The sequence below is a fragment of the Papio anubis genome, chromosome 15 (genome assembly GCF_008728515.1).
Source record: "Papio anubis isolate 15944 chromosome 15, Panubis1.0, whole genome shotgun sequence".
NCBI lineage: Eukaryota > Metazoa > Chordata > Mammalia > Primates > Cercopithecidae > Papio > Papio anubis.
In genome coordinates, this window is record NC_044990.1 from 61,890,948 (window position 1) to 61,914,553 (window position 23,606).

The window sequence follows — 23,606 nt, forward strand, 5'->3', positions numbered from 1 at the left end:
CATTAAGGTGGCTTCCAAATCTCAGCTATTGTGAGTAGTGCTGCAACAAACATGGGCATGCAGATATCTTTTTGATATTCTGATCTCCTTTCTTTAGGCATATACCTAGCAGAGGAATTGCTGGATCATATGGTAGTTCTATTTTTAGTTGTTCAAGGAAAATCTACAGTGTTCTCTATAGTGGATGCACTAATTTACATTCCCAACAATAGTGTAAGACAGTTACTTTTTCTCCACATCCTTACTGGCATTTGTTATTGCCTGTAATTTGCTTTTCAGATGGAGCTTTACTCTTTTTGCCCAGGTTGGAGTGCAATGGTGTGATCTCGGCTCACTGCAACCTCTGTCTCCCCAGTTCAAGTGATTCTCCTGTCTCAGCCTCCCAAGTAGCTGGAATTACAGGTGTGCATCACCACAACCAGCTAATTTTGTCTTTTTAGTAGAGATGGAGTTTCACCATGTTGGCCAGGCTAGTCTCGAATTCCTGACCTTAGGTGATTGATCTGCTCTAATCAGCTTCCCAAAGTGCTGGGATTACAGGCACAAGCCACTGTGCCTGACCTCCGTATAGATTTGATTTGCATTTCTCTGATGATCAGTGATGATGCATACCTTTCTATATACCTGTTTGTTATTTGCATGACTTCTTTAGAGAAGTGTAAATTCAGATCTCTTCTCCATTTTAAAATTGGATTATTAGATGTTTACAATTGAGTTACTGAAGTTCTCTTTATATTCTGGTTATTAATTACTTGTCAGATGATATATTATTAATAGTTCATTCTCATACCACTATAAAGAACTACCTGAGACTGGGTAATTTATAAAAAAAAGAGTTTTAATCAACTCACAGTTCGGCAGGCTGTACAGAAGACATGGCTGGGGAGTTCTCAAGAAACTTACAATCATGGTAGAAGGGCAAAGAGGAAGCAAACATGTCTTCATATGGTGGCAGGAGAGACAGAAAGTGAAGGCGGTAGTGCTACACACTACCAGCCAGATCTCATGAGAACTCACTCACTGTGATGAGAACAGCAAGGGGGAAGTCTGCCCGCATGATCCAATCACTCCTACCAGGTACCCCCCTCAACACTGGGGATTACAATTCAACAAGAGATTTGGGTCAGGACACAGAGCCAAACAATATCATTCCGCACCAGCCCCTCTCAAACCTCATGTTCTTCTCACATTTCAGAACACAATCATGCCTTTCCAACAGTGACCCAAAGACTTAACTCATGTTGACATTAACTCGAAAGTCTAAGTCCAAAGTCTCATGCAAGACAAAGCAACTTCCTTCTGCCTATGAGTCTGTAAAATCAAAATCAAGTTAGTTACTTCCATGATACAAGAAGGCTACAGGCATTGGGTAAATGTTCCCATTCTAAATGCAAGAAAGTTGCCAAAACAAAGGGGCAACAGGCCCCATGCAAGTCCAAGCATGGCAGTCAATAAATCTTAAAGCTCCAAAATAATCTTTGACTCCACGTTTCACATCCAGGAAATGCTGATGCAAGAGATGGACTGCCAAGGTCTTGGGCAGCAACACCCCGGTGGCTCTGCAGGGTTCAACCCCCAAGGCTGCTTTTGTGGGCTGGCGTTGAGTGACTGCGGCTTTTCCAGGTACACAGAGCAAGTTGTCGGTAGATATAACATTCTGGGATCTGGAATATGGTGGCCGCCTTCTCACAGCTCCACTAGGCAGTGCCCCAGTGGGGACTCTGTGTGAAGGCTCCAACCCCACATTTCCCCTTCGCTTTGGCCTAGTAGATGTTCTCCATGAGGGCTCTGTTCCTGAAGCAGACTTCTTCCTGGGCATTTAGGCATTTCATACATCCCCTGAAATACAGGTGGAGACTCCCAAATCTCAATCCTTGCCTTCTGTGCACCCACTAGTCCAACAACATTTGCAAGCCACCAAGGCTTGGGGCTTGCACCCTGTGAACCAATGGCCTGAGCTGTACCTTGGCCCCTTTTAGCCATGGCTGGAGCTGGAGCTTCTGTGATGTATGATGCTAAGTCCTAATGCTGCACAGAGCAGTGGGGCACTAATCCTGGCCCGCTGAACCGTTTGCCCTCCTAGGCCTCTAGGCCTGTGATGGAAAGGGCTGTCACGAAGGTATCTGAAATGTCTTGGAGGCATTTTCCCCATTTTCTTGGGTATAACCATTCAGCTCCCCTTTGCTTATGCAAATTTTTACAGCCTTCTGGAATTTCTCCCCAGAAAATGGGTTTTTCTTTTCCACCACATGACTACAATGCGATGTTTCGAACTTTTATTCTCTGCTTACCTTTTAAATGTAAGTACCAGTTTCTATTTATTTCTTTGTTTATGCACATGACAATAGGCTTTAGAAGCAGCCAGGCCACATCTTGATGCTTAGCTGCTTAGAAATTTCTTCCATGACTTACCTTAAATCATCTCTCTCAAGTTTAAAGTTCCACACATCCCCAGAGAAGGGGCACAATGCTGCCAGTCTCGTTGCTAAAGCATGACCTTCGCTCCAGTAAAGAGTGACCTTTACTCCAGTTTCCGATAAGTTCATAATTTCCATCTGAGATATCCTCATCAATGACTTTATCGTCCATATCACTGTCAGCATTTTGGTCAAAATGATTCAACTAGTCTCTAGGAAGTTCCAAACGTTTCCTCATCTTCCTGATTGGTCACTGGTGTATTATTTATGTCATTTGGTGAGGTCATGTTTTCTTGGATGATCTTGATACTTGTTCTTCATGTCTGGGCATTGATGAGTTATGTATTTATCACAGTCTGAACAGTCTACGCTTGTTTGTGCTCATCCTGCTTGGGAAGGCTTTCCAAGTATTCAGAGAGAGTTGAGTGCTGTGATCTAAGACTTTGTTCACTGCAGCTTTTTTTGCTTTAGCAGGCACCCTAGGCTCAGGAATGCTGTGACTCTTACAGACTCATAGAAGTACTGTCTTGGTTGTCTTGGGTAAGATCTGAGAGAATTCCCTAGATTACCAGGCAAAGACTCTTGTTCTCGACTCTTACTTTCCCCCAACAAACAAAATGTCTCTGTCTGTGCTGAGCTGCCCAGAGATGGGGGAGAGATGACACAAGTCCCCCTGTGGCCATCACCACTGGCACTACACTGGGTCAGACCCAAAGCTAGCACAGCACTAGGTCATTAACAAGGCCCATGCCAACCACTGCCTGACTACCACCTATGTTCTCTCAAGGCCCTAGGGCTCTTCAGTCAGCAAATGATGAATCCAGCCAGGTTTGTGTCTTTCCCTTAATGGTGGCAAGTTCCTCTTTGGCCCGAGGCAGGTTAAGAAATCTCATCTGGGAGTCGGTGCTTGAAATAAAAACCTTCGAAATTGACTTGGTGCTCCATCCTACTGTGGCTGAGCAGGCATCCAGTCTGCAAAGTTCTTCTCACTCTTCTCTCTCCTCTCCTCAAGCAGAAGAAATCTCTCCCCGTGGTCACCACTACCCCATGGTGAGTACTGCTGGCTGCCACAGATGTTCACTCAAGGGCTGAGGGCTCTTCAATCGACTTACAATGAATTCCACCAAGCCTGGGTCTCTCCCTTCAGAGAAGTGAGATGCCCTGCAATCCTTGGCAGGTCCAGAAATGCCATCCAGAAGCCAAGGTCTGGAATCGGGAACTCCAGGATCCCATTTGACGCTCTACTGAACTATGGCCAAGCTGATACTCAAAGGCAAAGTTTCCTTTACTTTCCCCTCTCCTTTCTTCAAGCAGAAGGAGTCTCTCCTCTTGGATGACACATCTAGAAATGTGCTGGGTCACACCTGAAGCCAACACAGCCCTGGGTTTCACCCAAGGCCTGTAGTGAATACTGCCTGGCTATCACTCATGTTTCTTTAAGTCCCATGGCCTCTTTAATCCGCAGATGATGAATTACGCCAGGACTGGATTCTTCCCTTTAAGGCAGTGCATTCCCTTCAGGCACAGTGTTTGTCTACAAATGTCTGAAAGCTGGGACCTGGAATGGGGGCCTCAGGACTCTGCCTGCTGCCCTTTTCTATTGTGGTTGAGCAGGTGTCTGAGTTGCCAAAGTCCTCTTTACTTTTCCTTTAAGTTAAAATATGGAGTCTGTTCTGTAGCTACGAGTTGTGCTCCCAGGGGGTTGGGGAGGGGATGACACAAGCACTTTTTTGGCAACCCTTGTTGGTGTCTCACCAGGTTGCATGTGTCCCAAGTCTACTTGCTCTAAGCCTGGAGCAGCACCAGGACTTGCTTAGGAATTGTAGTCCTGGTTGCTTAGATTGCCTTTTAGGTTTATTTAGGACATCAGAGTGCTTTCGCCTGCAGTGGTAGAGGTAGCTGGAATTTAAGTTCTGACTACTGGGATGGATAATTCCTCCCTTGCTAGGGCTATTTTCATTGCTACTTTGGTGGGCACTGGCCAAATTCTGCCCTGTATTGCTTTCTGCTGTTACAAGGCAGCACTGAGTTCTATAGCAAAGTCCACAATCCCTGCTCTTTCTTTCCCAAGTACACAAATTCTCTCTCCACACCACATGGCTGCTGCCAGGGGATGGAGGAGGGTTGGTGTAGGCGATTCGAGACTTTCTTGCTCTGATTGGTGACTTTTTCATTGATATGATGTGAAAACCAGGTACTGTGGTCACTTATCTGATCCTTCTGTCTTACGAAGGTCTTCTATTTGTGTGGATAGTTGTTCAACTTGGTATTCTTGCAGGCTGGAGGAATCATTGGAGGGTGCTATTTGACTATCTTGCTCTGCCTTGTAACCCCAATCTTTATTTTTTAATTGGAATATTTACACATTTAGAGGATAGAGTTAGAAGAGTGTGAGTGACTATAATTTGAAGAGCTTTATGTTAAATGGTTGAGAAGATGAAGATAAAATATTACCAAATCTAGTGAAACAACAGCCACTGAGGTAGCAGAGATATGAGTATGATCTAACATCTAAAAGATGCAAACAGAAAGTCTCTGAAGATGCAGTAGTTAACTGTCAATGTTTAATAGAAATAAAAATTATGTATTATGTGATATGAATTGGTTATAGCATTCTGTAAGTTATTAAGGTTAAGAAAGGATGTTTTCTTGTAATAATGAGGGCAGATTGAAGAATCAATGAAAGATAAAATTCAAAAGCAAATTAATTCACTTTTTCCTACTGACTATGAGTGTGAAGAAAAATTCTATAGGTAAGGATGGTAGCTAGAATGGAAAGTGCAGTAATTTTCTTTTTTGTTGTCAATTTTCAGTAATCATGTTTCCATCTTGTTCTGTAGTTCAAATTGCTAGAATTTAGAGTTCTAAATTTAGATTTTTTTGAAAATGTGTATACTTTTGATAAAGAACAAGGAGAGGACCTGAAGAACACAGGAAATGAAACATTTATTTCATTTGCACATAACAGAAGAGAAAGAGAGAAGGAAGAGAGAAAAGATTGGCTGATAGATTTAGTACCAGGAAGCAAACTGATTCTTTCAGTGGTTATATTTTCTAAAAATAGATGATGAGCTTATCTGCTGAGCATAAAAATGAGGAAAAAAAGAATTCTTAACTGTGTGGAGAGTACAGCATCTTAGAAATAGTGCACATTTTAAAAAACTTACTAACATCACTATGATTGCATTGACACTTTTAGTGAATGGTTAAGAAGAACAGCCATGAATTTAAAGAGACATTTTTAGTCAAAAAGAACAGTAAAGTATATGAGATTTTACCCTGCTTTCACACTAACAAGTTAATCTGTCGTATTTTCATAGGTGAAAGCAGAAAATGTGAGAAACTTGGGTCAGATACAACAGTTTATTAATCACAACAACAACAGTAGTCAGAATATCAGCATTTGTGCTTGTTCTACATGACACAGATCCACAGGGTGAGGCAAATAGGACAATCTGATACCTGCATAGGGCTGAAATAAAAGAGTAGAACCACATGCTTTGGGATTTTTTTTTTTTTTTAATAATAGGTAGTTAATCAGTTTGATATTTGCCCAGAGGGTAATTATCTTTATAATACTAGACAATGCACAAATACCTTTTGCTGTGTAATTATCCTCATAAAAATGGTTTGGAAGAAAGAAAGGCGCTGCTTCTACTCATAAGGCATGCAGAAATATGGGAGACATATGCTTGCAATTCAAATGAACTTCCCATGCTTTTAGCCTACCCAGTGCTCTAGTTGTAAAAAGTAATCTAAATACACATTAAAATGGATACTTTCCTCAGTACATAAATTATAAATTATATCTCAATAAACTAATAGTTAAAAGCACTTGGCAAAGGTTGCTTCTAGGGATAAGATCCAGAGCACTTTAGAACCATTTCCTCAGTTTTATAATTAGGACACAGAAAGGATAATTTAGAAAAACAAAAGGACCATTTTAAAGAAAAAAAAATCAGTTGTATTTGGATGAAAAGTGTGGTCAGCCTGTATGTGTCAGCTATTTTCTATATATATAAAACACATGTAATTTGTTATGTAATATATGTTAATATATCATGTAATATATTTGTGAGTAAGCACTGTAACATTGGACTTGAAATCTTAGATGCATGTATGGTAGTTTTTATTATTTCTACAGAATTTTTGCAATTATTTGTTTCTCCTTACCCTTTTTATGCTTGCCCATGTCATTGACTCTGCAGCTTGGCTATGTGAACTGTGCTGAAGAGCAGTATATAAGCAGATATGACATTTGCCATTTTTAACAGAAGATATGTGTTTTAAATAGCTTGTTTGGGGCACTCATTCATTTATTCTCTATTATAACAGCATGTCTCACATGGAGAAATCCCTTTCGGCCTGGATTGTAAAATAAAAGTTAGAAGATTCGTAAAGTTCAACCTGGCCAAGAAAACTATGGTCAAATTCAGTCCAGTGAAACCAAGTTGAGCCTGAGCAATCTGAACTAAGCCAAATCAGGCTGAAGGCCAGGAAAACACGTCGGAGTCACAACTGTTCCACTATGGTCATGAAGGTTAGATTAAATATATATATTCTTCAAATTTCTCTCTCTCTCTCTCTCTCTCTCTCTCTCTCTCTATGTGTGTATATATATACATACTCAATGAGATAAGATTTTTTGTTATACAGCATCAAATGGTCGAAGCTAATACAATGTTCATAAACTCATTCTGAAAAAGTCTAAATAAGCTAATATATCGGGTGGCATTCATGAAGTTCAAATGTGTATTACTAGATATCATTCTGTAACAGTTGGGAAAAATGCCATTCATAGTAATTACAAATTCTAGGGTTTGGTCTATGCTCTTTCATTAACATACAGTGAACTTCAGAAAGTCAGTTAATTTCCAATATATAAGTTTTTCATTTATGATATGAGAGAGCTCTAAAACTGAGTTCTAAGTGTTCCACCCTAGCTTAAAATTTTCTGATTCTTTGTACTAAGAAGTGGCTTATGAATACAGACTTTGTCAAGGGCTGTGAAAGGCTACATATTTTGACCCTACTTATAAGCTAATCAGGTAAGTTGTCACAGTTTTGTTGATTCTGATGCTATACAAGAGACTCTTGGGATAAAAACAAATGATAATTTATTATTATTCCCCAGGGTGATATAAAGAAGACAAGGCTGGCAGGGGATTTTGTGGCAAAGAGGAAACCTAAGCATAGAAAACCTAATTTGAAAAAAAATTATAATCAGCAGTAAGCATGCTTCCCCAAAGAGAAACCTTATTTTGATCTTCAAAGGCTTTTGCTATACAAACATCATTGGAAGATAGTGCAGAAAAACGCAGCCAGTGCCTCTGCTCAAAAGATAGGCAGAAATGCGAGACCCATACAGAATTGTCTCCAGGCAGACTTCAGCAAAAAATATTCGTGGTGTTAATATTGTTAGTATATTAGTACATAGAATGAGTTTTAATTAATACTAAATACATGGAATAACTTCTAATGTAAAACCGTGTCAGCATTCATATTGTGTAAAATATCTACTACTAAAATACACTATTTAATTCAGTTCTGTCTATATTTATTGTGAGTGGGTGCCCAGCGTACCCTTGAGCTACAAGGAATAGAAAATGAGTATAAGATATAGCCTGAATTCTCTCAAGAGGTAAGAAGTAATATGCACTGAACATAGTACTTGGGAAAATGTAATTACGTATCAAACACATTTTCCAAATAGATACTAAAGAAAAACGGGAAAAAAACGACATAATGTTTTTGACTAACCAGAAAAAAAAGAACGGAAAGAATTAAGTCAGGCAATAATGGTGATTAGAGCTCTACACAGTTATACAGGAAGATGACCTCAGAACACCACATAATTTCATCACTATGTCCTGGAATATGAACCAGGAAATCAGTTGGGGGTCTTGAGCATCAGTAAATGAGTTTCACAGAAACAGTTTTTTTGTTGTTGTTGTTTTTGTTTTGGTTGCTTTTTTGTTTGTTTGCTTTTGTTTTTGAGACAGAGTCTCACTCTGTTGCCCAGGCTAGAGTGCAGTGTGGCACAATCTTGGCTCACTGAAACTTCCGCCTCCCAGGTTCGAGAGATTCTCCTGCCTCACCCTCCCAAGTAGCTGGGATTATAAGCACCTGCCACTACGCCCAGCTAATTTTTTGTATTTTTAATAACGACGGAGTTTCACCATGTTGGCCAGGCTGCTCTCGAACTCCTGACTGTGTGATTCTCCCGCCTCAGCCTCCCAAAATGCTAGGATTACAGGTGTGAGCCACTGCATCTGGCCCACAGAAACTCTTTAAGACAGACATCTAAAAAGAATTTTTGCTCCTATTTTATATGTAGAAACTGAAGTTCCAGTGGACAAAATGACTTGTTAGGGGTGACACAACTGTCAAGCCCAGAAACAGGCCTTTATCTTATGTTCACTATTTTCTAATCTCTTATTATTTTGAAATAACCACACCCATTTCTAACAATAAGAAAGTCATTTTGAAGCCCTGAAAAACTAAAATTGCATATTTTGTCATGTATAATCATTTGTAATTAATGAAAACTTTATCAAAATACTAAAAACAGACAACTGACTTTAAAACAGTTGATTGAGAAGATCTGGAGGTGAGATTACCAGCTAAATATAATTAGAGAGACTTCAGGCGTTTTTGTGTGTGTGTGTGTGTGTGTGTGTGTGTGTGTGTCCTGTGAGATCTATTCTTTTGTTTTTGTTTTTGCTCTATTTCCACAATCCTGAATATACAAACTGTCTGGGTTTGTACCATAGCGGAAGTGTTTAATTTGCATTACATTTTAACTAGGATATATTTTCTTCCATTGACTGGGGAAGTTGGTGGTTAAGTGTGGATTAGGGGCTGCCTATTTAATGTATTCATGGCCACATTAAAATGTATTGTCACTTAATAAAAATAATAAGATAGTTTGTTCTTAAATAGTTTCAAAGTGTTTTATTTTAGAATTTGTATGTGTTTTCTGGTTTCTATTTCAATGTAAGTCATCACAGGTTTTTCTTTCATATTTTGTAATTTGATGTGCTGGAAAGGAAATTGCGCATACCCCTGTATGTCAGGAACATCTCATAAAATCTGGGAAAACTGAGCCAGCGTTAGGTTTTAAATATTGTACTGTAAGAGTAAATACCACAATTTTCTTTATTTGCTTCTTATGTCCTTTCTTCATTTTCTTCTCTTTCCTTCTGCCTTCTTTTCTTCTTTCTCCCTCCCTCCCCCTTCCTTCCTTGCTTCCTTCCTTCCTCCCCCTCCCTCCCTTCCCTCCTTCCTTCCTCCTCCCCTTCCCTCCCTTCCTTCCTCCCTCCCTCCCTTCCTTTATCCTCCTCCCCCTACCTCCTTCACTTCTTTCCTTCCTTCTCCTCCCCTTCCTCCCTCCCTCCCTTCCTTTCTTCCTTCCTCCCATTCTCTCTTTTTCTTTCTTTCTTTCTTTCTTTCTTTCTTTCTTTCTTTCTTTCTTCTTTCCTATAGAATATGAGTAAAATGGGGATCATGTCTCTATTATATTAAATATATGTTTTAAGGGAGTAAAAATGATATATCATTTAACTTTGTGACTATATGAACTTACCTACATGGATATATTGATAAAAGTTTACAAGTTTGCATTTTAATCAATGTTTTGCTTATGTAATGTCAATGTTCTGACAATTTTGAAGTTATGAATAACTATGGTGAATGATACTAAGTTACTCACAAGATACATTCTCAATAAATTTGTACCTAATATTATAAGCAATATATTTAATGTATAAACTTAAATTTAAAAACCAGATGTACTTACAGTGTAAATATATGTGATTTAATATTTTTAGATAATTCATGAAAATATTATTTGAAACTAGGTAAATATATGTATGTATTAGAGTTCTCTAGAAGGACAGAACTAATAGGATAGATGTATATATAAAGGGGGGTTTATTAAGGAGTATTGACTCATATGATCACAAGGCAAGGTCCCACAATAGGTCTTCTGCAAGCTGAGGAGCCAGGAAGCCAGTCAGAGTCCCAAAGCTGAAGAACTTGGAGTCCAATGTTCGAGGGCAGGAAGCACCCTGCACAGGAGAAAGATGTAGGCCAGAATACTAAACCAGTCTAGTCTCCCCAGGTTCTTCTGCTTGCTTTTATTCTGGCCTTGCAGGTAGCTGATTAGATTGTGCCCACCCAGACTGAGGGTGGGTCTGCCCCTCCCAGTCCAGCGACTCAAATGTTAATCTCCTTTGGCAACACCCTCACAGACACACCCAAGATCCGTACTCTGCATCCATCAATCCAATCAAGTTGACACACGATAGTAACCATGACAATGTGGTTTAATATTTTTAGATAATTCCAGAAAATATTATTTTAAGTTTAGATAAATACATGTGGTTTAATATTTTAGGTAATTCCAGAAAAATATTATTTTAAATTTGAACGTCAGACTTAATTAGAAAAGTCTTTAAAGCTACAGAGATTTATTTCAGAGTTATTCTTACAACTTTTTTAAATAAAAAAACACTCATGTAACAAAATGTTGATGAAAAATAAAAAACAGTTGGCAAGAAAACAGCTTTAGTAGGAAATTTTACTCTAAGGACAACATTTCCATATGTTTAATTAAAGTTGCAACACTGACATTTCTGTTTTTATAATTTAACTATATAAAAGTATGTGTCCATGTGTGCCCAAACTCCATTAAAGGTGGTCACTTCCTGCGTGCCATATGCCTCTGTGTTGTTTTAAGTGTGTGTATATGGGCAGTGCAATTTATAATTTACATTTAGAAAAAAAATATAATAAAATAAAATATGAAAAGTTATCCTGATAATACAAAAATACACTTGTTTACTTGTAATTAAGACACTCTGGATCAGTAGCAATTAGCATAGTAGTATGATTTTTCTAATTATTTTGTTCAATGTAAGAACAAAATTAAAATAAAGACAATATGCATTCAAAATGATTCTTAATTCAGATTTTTCAGCAAGACGCATCAAAATTTTTTTTCCCCAGATTGTACAGATTGGTGATTCTTTGCTTAAATATTAAGCGTGTGGCATTTTTTCTTCTTGATTCTTTGTTGTAGACAAATTCATACTTGTGCAATGAGTACCAGAAAAGAACTGTGGCCTGTGGCTATTGATTTTAAAACTTTAACATGAATATTTTCGTAAAGTTAATAATTATTATTTATTGATGGGATCACTAGGTGAAAAGGGCCAACTGTGATCACAGTTACCAAAGATAAGGGGAGCATGAATACCTTAATGAACAGCAATTCAAAATAGTAAAAACAAAACAAAAAAAAATTATTTGCAGAGAGCTTTTGTGTTAGCAAGTTGATCGTGGTGTCTGTAGAACTACAATGGCAGGCTAGTCTATGGAATAACTATGGGATAAAGATTTTATGCAGAGTTAGGACTAGGGCAAGGTAAGAGAGGAGCCTGGAGCATGCAGTGTAGGGAGATACAGGCATAACTCCAAGTGTGGGTGTCTCCTTAAATTTTCTTCTTTATGAATCTTTATCCTGGCTGGAAAGAGAAATTCTGTAGTCCTGACAGGAGAGAATAAGTGGAAGCCACAGGAACTGCTTCAACTCAAAGGACAGGTAAACCAAAAGTAATACCACTTTCTTGGAGGGATTACAGGATGAGTGCCACCATCAAGGATTTGCAGGAGGAAGAAGTGGAGCTCCCTATCATATTCTGCTTTAATTAGCCTATTTGTTCTCTGCAGAAGACAGCCTGTTGTTAGAGAATGAAAGAGGATTTTTGTAACTGGTGACCGCAGTTGCAGTTGCTGCACCAATTGTGGTTTCATGGTAGGAGTAAATCAATAAATCTCATGACACTTGATTATTGATCTGGGGAATACTTTTTCTCTGTACCCTTTATTAAAAAGACCACCAAAAACAATTCATTTTCAGTTAATGAGGCCAGCAATATATCTCCACTCTCCTATTACCCTAGCAGTATATCAATTATCTAGCTTTATGTTATAATCTAGTACACGGGTACCCTGACCACCTTTTTATTTCCTTAGAATACCATCCTGGTTCACTGCATTGGTGCTATTATTCTTACTGGATCTGGTGAGCAGGAAGGAGATATTATTCTATATAATTTGCTAGACAACTGTATGTCAAAAGGTGGAAGATAAATTTCAGAAACACTTAATTACATATTTAATTTCTATAGTTAATCAAATTTCTATTTTTTCTTGTGACTTTTTAATAATTTATGTGTTACTAGTGTTTTTCCACTTATTTTAAATTTTTTGTATATAATAGCTCATAATATAATATTATAAACTATTCAACATCTTTAGAATTAGACTTACTATATATTACATATTTACCCTTGTTATTTTTCTTAATTCTTTCCTGCATTTAGTTAATTTTTCCATCTTGAGGAATATGTTCAATGTTTATAGAATTATAGATGGACAGTTAAATGTTTTTATTACCTTAATTATGCCATTCGTTATATTCTGACTTACATAATTACTGTTGAAATTCAAGTGTCAGTCTAATTGTTTATTCTTTTGTTTTTAATATGTCTTTCTCTGGTGCTGTTTGGCATTTTATATTGGCTTTTATTTTTAGTAGCTATATTGTAATATCTAAGTGAGATTATTTTTGTATCTGTTTTTCTTGTGGTGAAGATATAGTGATTTTTGTATCTCTGACAAGATATCTCATCAATACTTATGACCTGCTTTTTTTTTTTTCATCTTTTTCCAGTCTGGGACTCAAATTAGATAGATATTAGATCTTTGCAGCATAATTTCTATATATCATAGTTTTTTCTTCTTTTAAAAACCTCTGCTTCAGTCTACTGGTCTTTTTCTATTCAACTAATACTCTGCTCACCTGTGTAAAACATTCTGTAATGCATTTCAATCACTTTATTTTTGATATCTAGCATTTCAAAGACTTTGATTTGATTTTTTTTTTATATAATTCCCTGTTCTGTGGCAAAATTTATGTACTGTCTTCTATTTCTCCTGAAAATGTTTATCAAAGCTATTTTAAAGTCCATATCTGATAACTCTTAAGATCTGGGTCTTAGACAACTCTGCTTATATTGTCTAATTTGCAGGTACTGATTGTTGATAACTTTTTAATGGAATGCCCAGAAATTTTGTGTGAGAAATTACAGAGGTAGTAGAGGATATTTTTTCTTAAGGTAAGATTAACCCCATGCTTAAACAGGCATATATAATAGCAGGCAGATCTCAATTCAGTCAGAGACTGAGCCCTCAACGTGTTTCAATTTTTAAAGACTGATGCTTTTTCTGATTGGCCTTCACTAATAGCATGCAATCCTTAAATAATCTCAACAGAGAATGTATGGTGTTTACCACCACCTCTGCTTTTTAGAGGTTCTTGAACTCAATTCTTCCTCTCCCCAGCAAGGTGAGACTTCCAAAAATTCCATTACATTTTCTTATATTTCTTAGCCACCGTTTCTGGGAAGACAATGGATACAGAAATAATTGGCATATAAGAGAAGCAAAGAATGCCCAACATACTTCTGTATACGTTTGTTTGTTTCTCTTTAAAATATTAGTTCATCAAGCCTTTGCTGCCTTGACAGGCTCATAGTCAATTTTTTATGTTTTATCTTATGAGTTGTCAGGACTGTCTTTCATTGGCCAGCTACTCTGTCTGTGTGTAAATTTCCCAATGCCTCCAATCAAGTGTATTTTGTATTTATTATCCTTGGATAAATATAGATTCTGAAGCATATGTCTTTCATATGGTGAATATCACTGTACTATACTTTCTTCCTTGCTGTATCATCATATTGTATTTTTGATTTCCTGTCATTCTATGATGAAGTGGTGCTGAATTTAGGCAATAAAACTTTGACCATAATTATGAATTAATGTCATGGAGTTGGAAAACACTGCAAAATAAGACTTATGAAAAGTGTTGGATTCTTTGAGAGACTGATTCCTGGCTTGTGTATACTAATTAACAAGAGCTCATTGAAAAAATCTCAACTAGGCAATATATTTATTGACTAGTCACTTAAAATTACCACTGGGCTAGACTGAGGTTCCTTGGTTATTTATGATGTATTTTTAATGATGTTCTACCGATGTTCCCTAGGAAGTATTATTTTTAGGTTTCAAGACACAGATATAGTTTAAATTGGTTCTTTTGTATTGGCAAAGTTAAAGAGTGATTAGAAATATCATATTAGTATCTAGTTGCATAATTTATATTTCAAATTAGAAATATAGCTGAAACATTTAAAAGGTAAATAAAATATTTTTATGTAGGTATAAGTGAGTTTTATAAGTATTAGTTAAGTGAACTCATCTGAAGCTTAGTTCAGGCTGCTTGTCAGGAATTTGTTGCCTTGACATACTTTTATTTTATTCCAGAAACCTAGAAACCAGCTTTAAAAATGTACAGGAAGAAGCAAACAGAAATGTTGAACTTTGTACTGAAGATGCTTTTGATATCTAAGTCATTTCCTGGGTGCAGGAAACAGTGCTATCTATAATTAAAGAAATGATGTCCATCACTCCTTCTGACCTGAAAAAATTCACTGTTAAAAAAAATCAAACAGATACATTTCATAAAATAATCTGTAATGTGTTTTAAGGCAGTTAACAATATTATATTGGTAAAATTTTTCACCAATAGGTCCAATGCATTAAAAGCAACTATCTTCATTCCTCACATTCACTTTGCCTCAAAAACAAAACAGAACAGAGCAAAACAAAATAAACCAAAAATCACATTCTTTTAGCCTGTATTTTCCAGGCTGAATTGTAGACATGACACATAATAACATCATATTATGCCAAATCTTAACATCTTACATGTGCAGAATACATCTCCACATATCTTTCAATGTGCAAAATGCATGCCCAACTATCCTTCAAGGAAACTAAGGAGATTCTTGGTAGGAAACAAAACTGATGAGAGAAAGAACAAGAAACCTCTGTCTGTAGGGGCTTTATTTCTTCTAGTCTTCCTACTGCTTGGTAAGTTATCTGTAAAGAGAATACAACAGGAAGAGAGCATATTTTGGCTAGACACAGTGGCTCATACCTGTAATCCCAGGACTTTGGGAGGGTGGCAGGCAGATCACTTGAGGCCAGGAGTTCCAGACCAGCCTGGCCAACATGGTGAAAACCCATCTCTACAAAAAATACAAAAATTCACCAGGTATGGTGACACAAGCCTGTAATCCCAGGTACTCAGGTGGCTGAGGCAGGAGAACTGCTTGCACCCGGGAGGCAGAGATTGTGGTGAACGGAGATCACACCACTCTACTCCAGCCTGGGCTACAGAGTGAGAGACTGTCTCAAACAAAAACAAAAACAAAACAAAAAAAAAAAAAAACTAATATTTTGTATACAACTAAGTTGTTACTCAGGTTCTGTTACCTCCCAGTGTTTATTTAAATATTGCTGACATGAGTACTTTATTACTCAACATACTTATTGAAGCCTATTCTATATAATACTACAGCACAATGTGCTTTTATTCATTATAGCAGCTACTTCATTTCCACAACTTATCTCCTTGTTATGAAAGGTTTAATTTCTGTAACAATTCTCATTTTTACTTATACTGTCTCTGCTTCTCTGAGTGAGCTCGGACTGATACGTTGATGATGACTAGAAAATGGTGAAACTTTTGTGGAAGTATGAATGAATAGTAGGATTTTTTGCAAGTTTAACTGAAAATCAACCATTGTGAAACTAGATTTTTTTTTTTTTTATTTTTATATGAAAGTCTCTCTCTCTTGCTCAGGCTGGAGTGCAGTGGTGCCATCTCAACTCACTGCAACCTCTGCCTCCTGGGTTCAATTGATTCTCTTGCCTCAGTAGCTGGGATTAGAGGCGCATGCCACTATGCCCAGCTAGTTTTTGTATTTTTAGTAGAGATGGGGTTTCTCCATGTTGGCCAGGCTGGTCTCAAACTCCTGACCTCAGGCAATCAGCCCACCTCAGCCTCCCAACGTACTGGGATTACAGGAGTGAGCCACCGTGCCTGGCCTGTATAAAGCTTTAAATAAAACACATAAAATAACTTAAAACTGCAACATACAGGATTTAATCTTAAGCAAGAAAGGTACCACGAAAGCAGAACAGGAAGCTCATGTAAACTGGTCTCCATGTTAAAGAAGTAATCCCCAACAAGATAACTGAATAGTGTATTTGCCCAACAATGTTTTTAAACATATTTAATAATCACTTTCTAATACTGAGAATGGATTAATTTTGGCTCTGGTTGTTTCATAAGATTGATTCAAACATCAACTTTTCAGAGTATGTCTTGACAAAATGCATTATTGGAAAATTATTTTAAAAACTTGAAGAGTCCCTAGGAGAAAAAAGAAATAGTATTTCAGGTCACATTTTAGATCCAGATGACTTAATGATAAACTATCTTCCTGTGTATCTATTAAATATTCAGATGCTAAGGATATACAAAAACAAAATTACATTTCTTTTTGCCAACAAGAATAATGCATGGATCCATAATAGCTTTAGTTACACAATGGTTTCTTTGTGACAATAATTAGAGAAGTTTATTATTCATTGATTTCATTAAAGGTTAATGGAATAAAGCTTAGGACTCACAGTAACTTAGACACATTCTGGGGTTTTCTAAGGGCATTGCCGCTGGTTAAGATAAAGGCACAGAATGTGCTGAGATCAATCTGAACCTCACTGGCACAGAATCAACAACATGACACAAACTCAGTGCAAGTGTCTTTTCATGCTGGAAAAGTGAAATGCTGAAAGCTGCTGGTCTTCTTTATCAGTGTATTTACATAAAAAATTCAACCACATCAAATATATCTTCTTTACGATTGTAAAGTTATGTAGTCTTTCAGTAAAAGCATAACCAAAATTTATATTATTACATGGGACTTTCTATGCTGAGGCAGGATCTCTACTGACCAAATAGAACATATGAAGATAATATTCACGGTTGGGAGAATGGAACTGGTTGTGGTCATTTCCAAAGTGATTCTGACTGGACAGAGGAAAGGGTAGGGGGAGTAATTTGGGTGTTTAGAAAATCTTAACCTAGTAGAAGGTAGTGCTCATTCACAGGACTCATTGTTAACAGAAGATAGCACTTTTCAAATGGAGGCTCTGCTGGCATTCATAAGCAGACACTTTGCTCTGTATGCTATTATTAATAATAAATTATTAATATTAATGACTTATTAGTAATAAATAGAATACATGCCATAAAGTTGCACGGTATTATTGAACATGATATAGTAATATTTTCTCACAATTTTTTACATTAAAAGTTTGGTGATGCTGTATAAAATTCTAAGCCTCTCTTTACTCCACGTGAAATAAAATGTCGTAACAAAATTGATTTTGTAAAATGCCTTAGAGGATAAATTAACTGGAGAATATGGATAAATTAGATATCACAACCCGCTGTGTGGCTAATTTAACGTTGGCCTACAGTTAGTTTGCATAGCTGATTTGAAGTTTCTTTCCTCAAATCCAGTGTAGAGACAGGTAATGCCAAATGCCAATTTCCCTGTGGATCAAATGAGAAATGTTACTGGGAGAAATTTGCTCATGACCTGAAGGAGGATAAGTGTTGTGAGTGTGTGTATGTGTGCATGTGAGCATGGGTGTGTGTTCCATCCAATTAGTGTTAAAGCCACATTTTAGGTGAGTTTAAGCTTATTTTTCATTCTTAATTTTTTCTCTGTTCATATGTTCTGTACTTCTAGCCCATTCCCAGTGAGCTATTCTGAACATAGATAGAACTGAGACACAGGAATTTTTGATTATGTAAATGAAACACTTCATCAAAGCAGCTCCATGGAGAGAGAAAAGAGCAAAGGGGAAGATTCAGACATGAATTCGGTTAAAAAAGCCTATGGGGAGTTCTGTCTATAGTTGGCTCTTGTATGGGGCTAAAAATAATATTTCATTTGACATGGAATATCATGGCTTAGTTGTAAATGAGTTTCAGTCAGTTTCATATTTACCGGTGTTTGTGTGTGTGCACATGTGTGAGGGTAGGGGTGTGTGGACCTTGGAGCTAAAATAGCTATACAGTTTTCTTTCTTCTCCAATCATATTTTAGAAATGAAAAGGTGAATATTTTAAACAGACTCCTAGCAAAGATACCTATTTTAAAATCAGTTATTGCTGTTTGCTATATTCTGAAAATTATTACCATTTATTGCATATTTTGTAATGCAGAAACTTTTGCAGTAAATACTCACATTCTTTAACAGTTCTTATTAATGTATTACTAGACCTAATGTAGCCATATACTTTCCTCTAGGATACACGCATGTAAGACCCTTTAAATTATATGTGGTAATACAACATAAGACTGTTGCATGCATTTTTTTTTACTTTTATAATCTAATCAGTGGGTTCTAAGAAAGGTTAAAGTTAATGCAGAATATGAGTGATATAAGCTACAGTATTAGGTATTATCAGTTACAATGACTATTTTAAAATGTTAGCAAAGGAGGCCATCACAAGTGAATTTAATGTTCTTAGCTATCTGCCAGGTGAACCATAATAAATGAGGCAAAGGATTCAAAATGTCAGTCAATTTCACTTTGGTATTTACTATCACCTTATAAAAATGGTGGATAATGGTGCATTAAAAATGGAATCACAAAATGAATATACCTCATAATCTGTTTTCATTCCACTTTGTTGCTACTAGGTATTTCACACTGATTTGGTGCTTTTTATCTTATTCTTTTTTCTAAAGTCCTTTTACAATTAAAATTACTTCTCAATTTTTTTTTTAGGTTTTAGACTCACTAATGTCTGTTCTATAGTTACATTTGTCTCTAGACAGTTGTCTTACAAAATATTTTGAAATGCATTGCATCTTGCAAAGAGGAAAAACCCACATTTGTCTGATATATTCTATTAGCCTTTATTAATCTACCATGATTGTAAGCAGTTCCAAAAATTCTGGAGCTAAACATTTGCTCCTCTAATGCTTCCTTTCCTCTATTAGATAACATGAAATATCTCAAAAGCTAAGAGTTGTCTGGAATTTGATTTTTACTTAAATAATAATGTGTCAATCACAAGACTTCCTCAGCCTTTGTACACTATTTTAGTATCCACTATGTTCTTCTAAGTTTGAAAGTAAACAAAATGAGAAAGACAAGTAAAAGGAAAAGAAAATAATTATTTTCATGTATTTAGACATATCTTAACTTTTTACCCACATAAACGGGTTACAGGACAGAAAGTTCAATGATAGAGATTTTACTTAAGGTTTCTTTCTATTTGTGCTTAAAAATTTATCCTTTTGAATTCAAAAATGAGATGTCTATTCTTCTGTATAGAAAACTGATGTATCTTCCTCTCAGTATTCTTTAGTAAGAGATACAAATATAACCATTTCCTTCAGAAATTGGAAGAAGAAACAAACACATAAAACTTCTGAGAATTATACAAAGTCATATATGATTCAATTTTAAAATGAGCATGAAAGATAAGTGCTATATAAATTCATAGAAAGTAAAAATCAAAATGAAATGGAATGTGTAGACAAGAATGACTTTTTATCTTTTGCTATTCCTAAAGGAGGAGAGAATTCTTCTTCAGGACAGGGCAATAGCACCCTTTGTAGTAATCATATGCAGTTATCTCTGTTTGGGAACCTGGTATCCTAGCAAATTTTCATAATGAGCACAATCATGTGGGCTCTCAATTTCAGAATAAAGTTATTTACACAAAAAGTTATATCTCCTTAAAAATAGGACTTTCTAAAATTCCTTTACATTTTACATTGGGCTCATTTAATGGTTTGCTCACCGTAGTCATGTGACAAAATTTGTGCCTACATCTAGTTCCTTTGCTTGTCTTTTCTTTGATGCTGTGTTTAGCTGGAAACTTCTATAGTTGAATTGCACTCAAATTTATTACCATTAAAATAGCTTTTTATTTTACATATTTTTGCTATTTGATTAATCCAGTCATTTTTATATATAAGATTTAATAACAGTTTTTGTCTTTACATGTATAATATTAATTTTTACAATATGGTGCATTTTGTTCTTAATTTGTGATGAAATAGGATTAATCACACACATACATAAAGTTCTATATCTATTGATACGAAATTTCATCTTGCTATAAATTTTAAGTAAAAGTTAAGTTCCTCACTTTATTTTGGATTTCTTATTTTCTTGCAACATTTTTGACCACTTGATTCAATTTTTTAAAGATATTACACATATGTATATAAAAAGGTACTGTGAGAACCATCATGATAGATATTGTTTAAGAGGGATTCCACATATTTATTTGGGAATGATCATGATAATTGATATTAAATGTCATCTTGCTATACATTATAAATAAAATAGTTAAGTTCCCCAATATACTTTGGCTTTCTTGTTTTCTTTCAACTCTTTTGGCCACTTGACTCAAACATTTGAGATATGACACATATTTATATAACAAGGTACTGTTGGAATCATGATAGATACTGTTTAAAAGGTATTCCACACACTTATTTGGGAATGATTATCCTATTTTTTAATACTTGAAAAGACTTATTCTGAACCAAATATGCGTGACCATGGCCTGGTGCACAGTCTCAGGAGGTCCTGAGAGCATGTACCCAAGGTGGTTGGATTACTGCATGGTTTTATATGTTTTAGACAGAAATAAGACATAAACCAATACATGTGAGGTATATGCTTGTTCAGTCTAGAAAAGCAGGAAACCTCTAAGCAGTGGCTTACAGATCATAGGTGAATTCAAAGGTTTCTTTTTGGGCAATTTGTTGAAAGAGTTATTACCTGAAAACATGGAATCAATATAAAGGAGTGTCTGGGTTAAAAAAAGATTGTGGCGACCAAGGTTCTTATTATGTAGATGAAGTCTCTCAGGTCCTATTCAGACCTTCAAACGTGCTAGTCTCTCAGTTAATCTCTTCATGATTGGGATGGCCTGAAAGGGGAAAGAGTTAGTTATGTTAATAGAGATACATTATAGAAGCAAATTTTCCCCCCATGAAATATGTCTTTGCAGGGCCATTTCAAAATATGCCAAAGAAACATATGGGGTAAAATATTTTGATTTTTTAATTTATCTGTCATTTGACGTCATGCCTGAATCAAGTTGGAAAGTAAAGCCATATTATATAGTGTTAAATAACCCATACGATGTGATTTTTATGACTTATAGTAAATGACTTCCCAGGCCTGTTAGATAGGAATTTGGGCAAAAGAATTATATGGTTTGGCTGTGGCCCCAACTAAATCTCATCTTGAATTCCCACATGTTGTGGGAGGGACCCAGTGGGAGGTAATTGAATCATGGGGGCAAGTCTTTCCTATGCTGTTCTTGTGATAGTGGATAAGTCTCGTGAGATCTGATGTTTTTCAAAAGAGGAGTTGCCCTACACAAGTTTTCTTTCTTTGCCTGCTGCCATCCATAAGACATGACTTGCTCCTACTTGCCTTCTGCCATGATTGTGAGGCTTCCCCAGTCACGTGAAATTGTAAGTACAATTAAACCTCTATCTTTTGCAAATTGCCCAGTCTTGGGTATGTCTTTATCAGTAGCATAAAAATGGACTAATACAGAGGAAGAGAAAAAGAAGATCAGAGTTTAGTCTGGAGTATCCTCTCTTGGCCAAAAGTTATTCCATAAATTGCATGTGCAAGCCAACCAATGGCAAGGAGTAGTATGATGCTAGGAAGGCTCATTCTTAGAGTAGTCCAATGGGTGTTAATAGTTTCAGTACTAGCAATGTTTGGTCCCAGGGAAAGATACAGTCTGACCTCATTTAACAGCTAATTATTTAAGAGGCAAGAGAGAATCAGGCCTAGAAGTCAGCCTGGAAAAAAAAAATCTTGGATCAGATCTACTATGCAAGCTATGTTGATCTATGCCTTCCTTTTTTTTTTTTTTTTTCTTTTTCTGAATCAATCATGACATTTACAAGAGATAGATAACAATAATATAATGATAAGCATCATAAAAATAGTGAATATTTGGTGTTCAAGGGAGTCGTAGGTAGAATCAGAGGACAATAAACAACCTAAATAGCCAAAACAACAACAAAATGTAACATCATATTCTTTAATCAGACTTACCATATGTTTGCCTTCCTTAGCAAGGGTCATTTGCTTATTTGAGAACTGTAGCACAGTATTAGTCAATTCTCACTCTGCTATGAAGAAATACCCCAGACTGTGTAATTTATAAAGGAAGGGGTTTAATTGACACTTGGTTCCACAGGGTTTGGGAGGCCTCGGGAAACTTACAATCATGGCGGAAAGAGAAGCAACCGTCTCCTTCTTCCCATGGCAGCAGCAAGGAGAAGTGCACAGCGAAGGGGGTAAAAGCTGTTTATAAAACCATCACGTCTTGTGAGAACTCATTCACTATCATGAGAACAGCATGGAGGTAACTGCCCCCATGATTCAACTACCTCCCACTGGGTCCTTTGTACAACATCTGGGGATTATGGGAACTACAATTGAAGATGAGATTTGGGTGGGGACACAGCCAAACCATATCAAGCACCAACATTAAATCAGAATCCAACAAATTTAATTTATCTTCTGGCCAATTGGTGTCCATATGTGTGACATCCTGAGGAGAGTATGAATCAATTTTGAGAAATGCTTGATGCTCAGTGCCTAAATTGTCATAGAACTTGTTTACGATAGTCAAATCTATGTTCCCCACCACTTTGCTGTTACACCTTATTGTGGTATTTGGAAGAGAAAAAGAGGTTTTTTTTTCTGACAATAAAGGAATGAGGAAAGGATTCCCTATTCAATAAATGGTGCTGAGATGCCTGACTAACCAAATGCAGAAGATTCAAACTACATCTTTTCCTTACACCATATACAAAAGTTAAATCAAGATGTATTAAAGACTTAAATGTAAAACCCAAAACTATAAAAACCCTGGAAGACCACCTAGGCAATACCATTTAGGACACAGCATGTGTGAAGATTTTATGACAAATATGCCAAAAGCAATTGCAAAAATTGATAAATGAGATCTGGTTAAACTGAAGAACCTCTGCACAGCAAAAGAAACAATCAACAGAGGAAATAGATAACCTGCAGAATGGGAGAAATTTTTTGTTAACTTTGCATTGGACGAAGGTCTGATATCCAGTATCTATAAGAAACTTTAACAAAATTACAAGAAAAAAACAACCCCATAAAA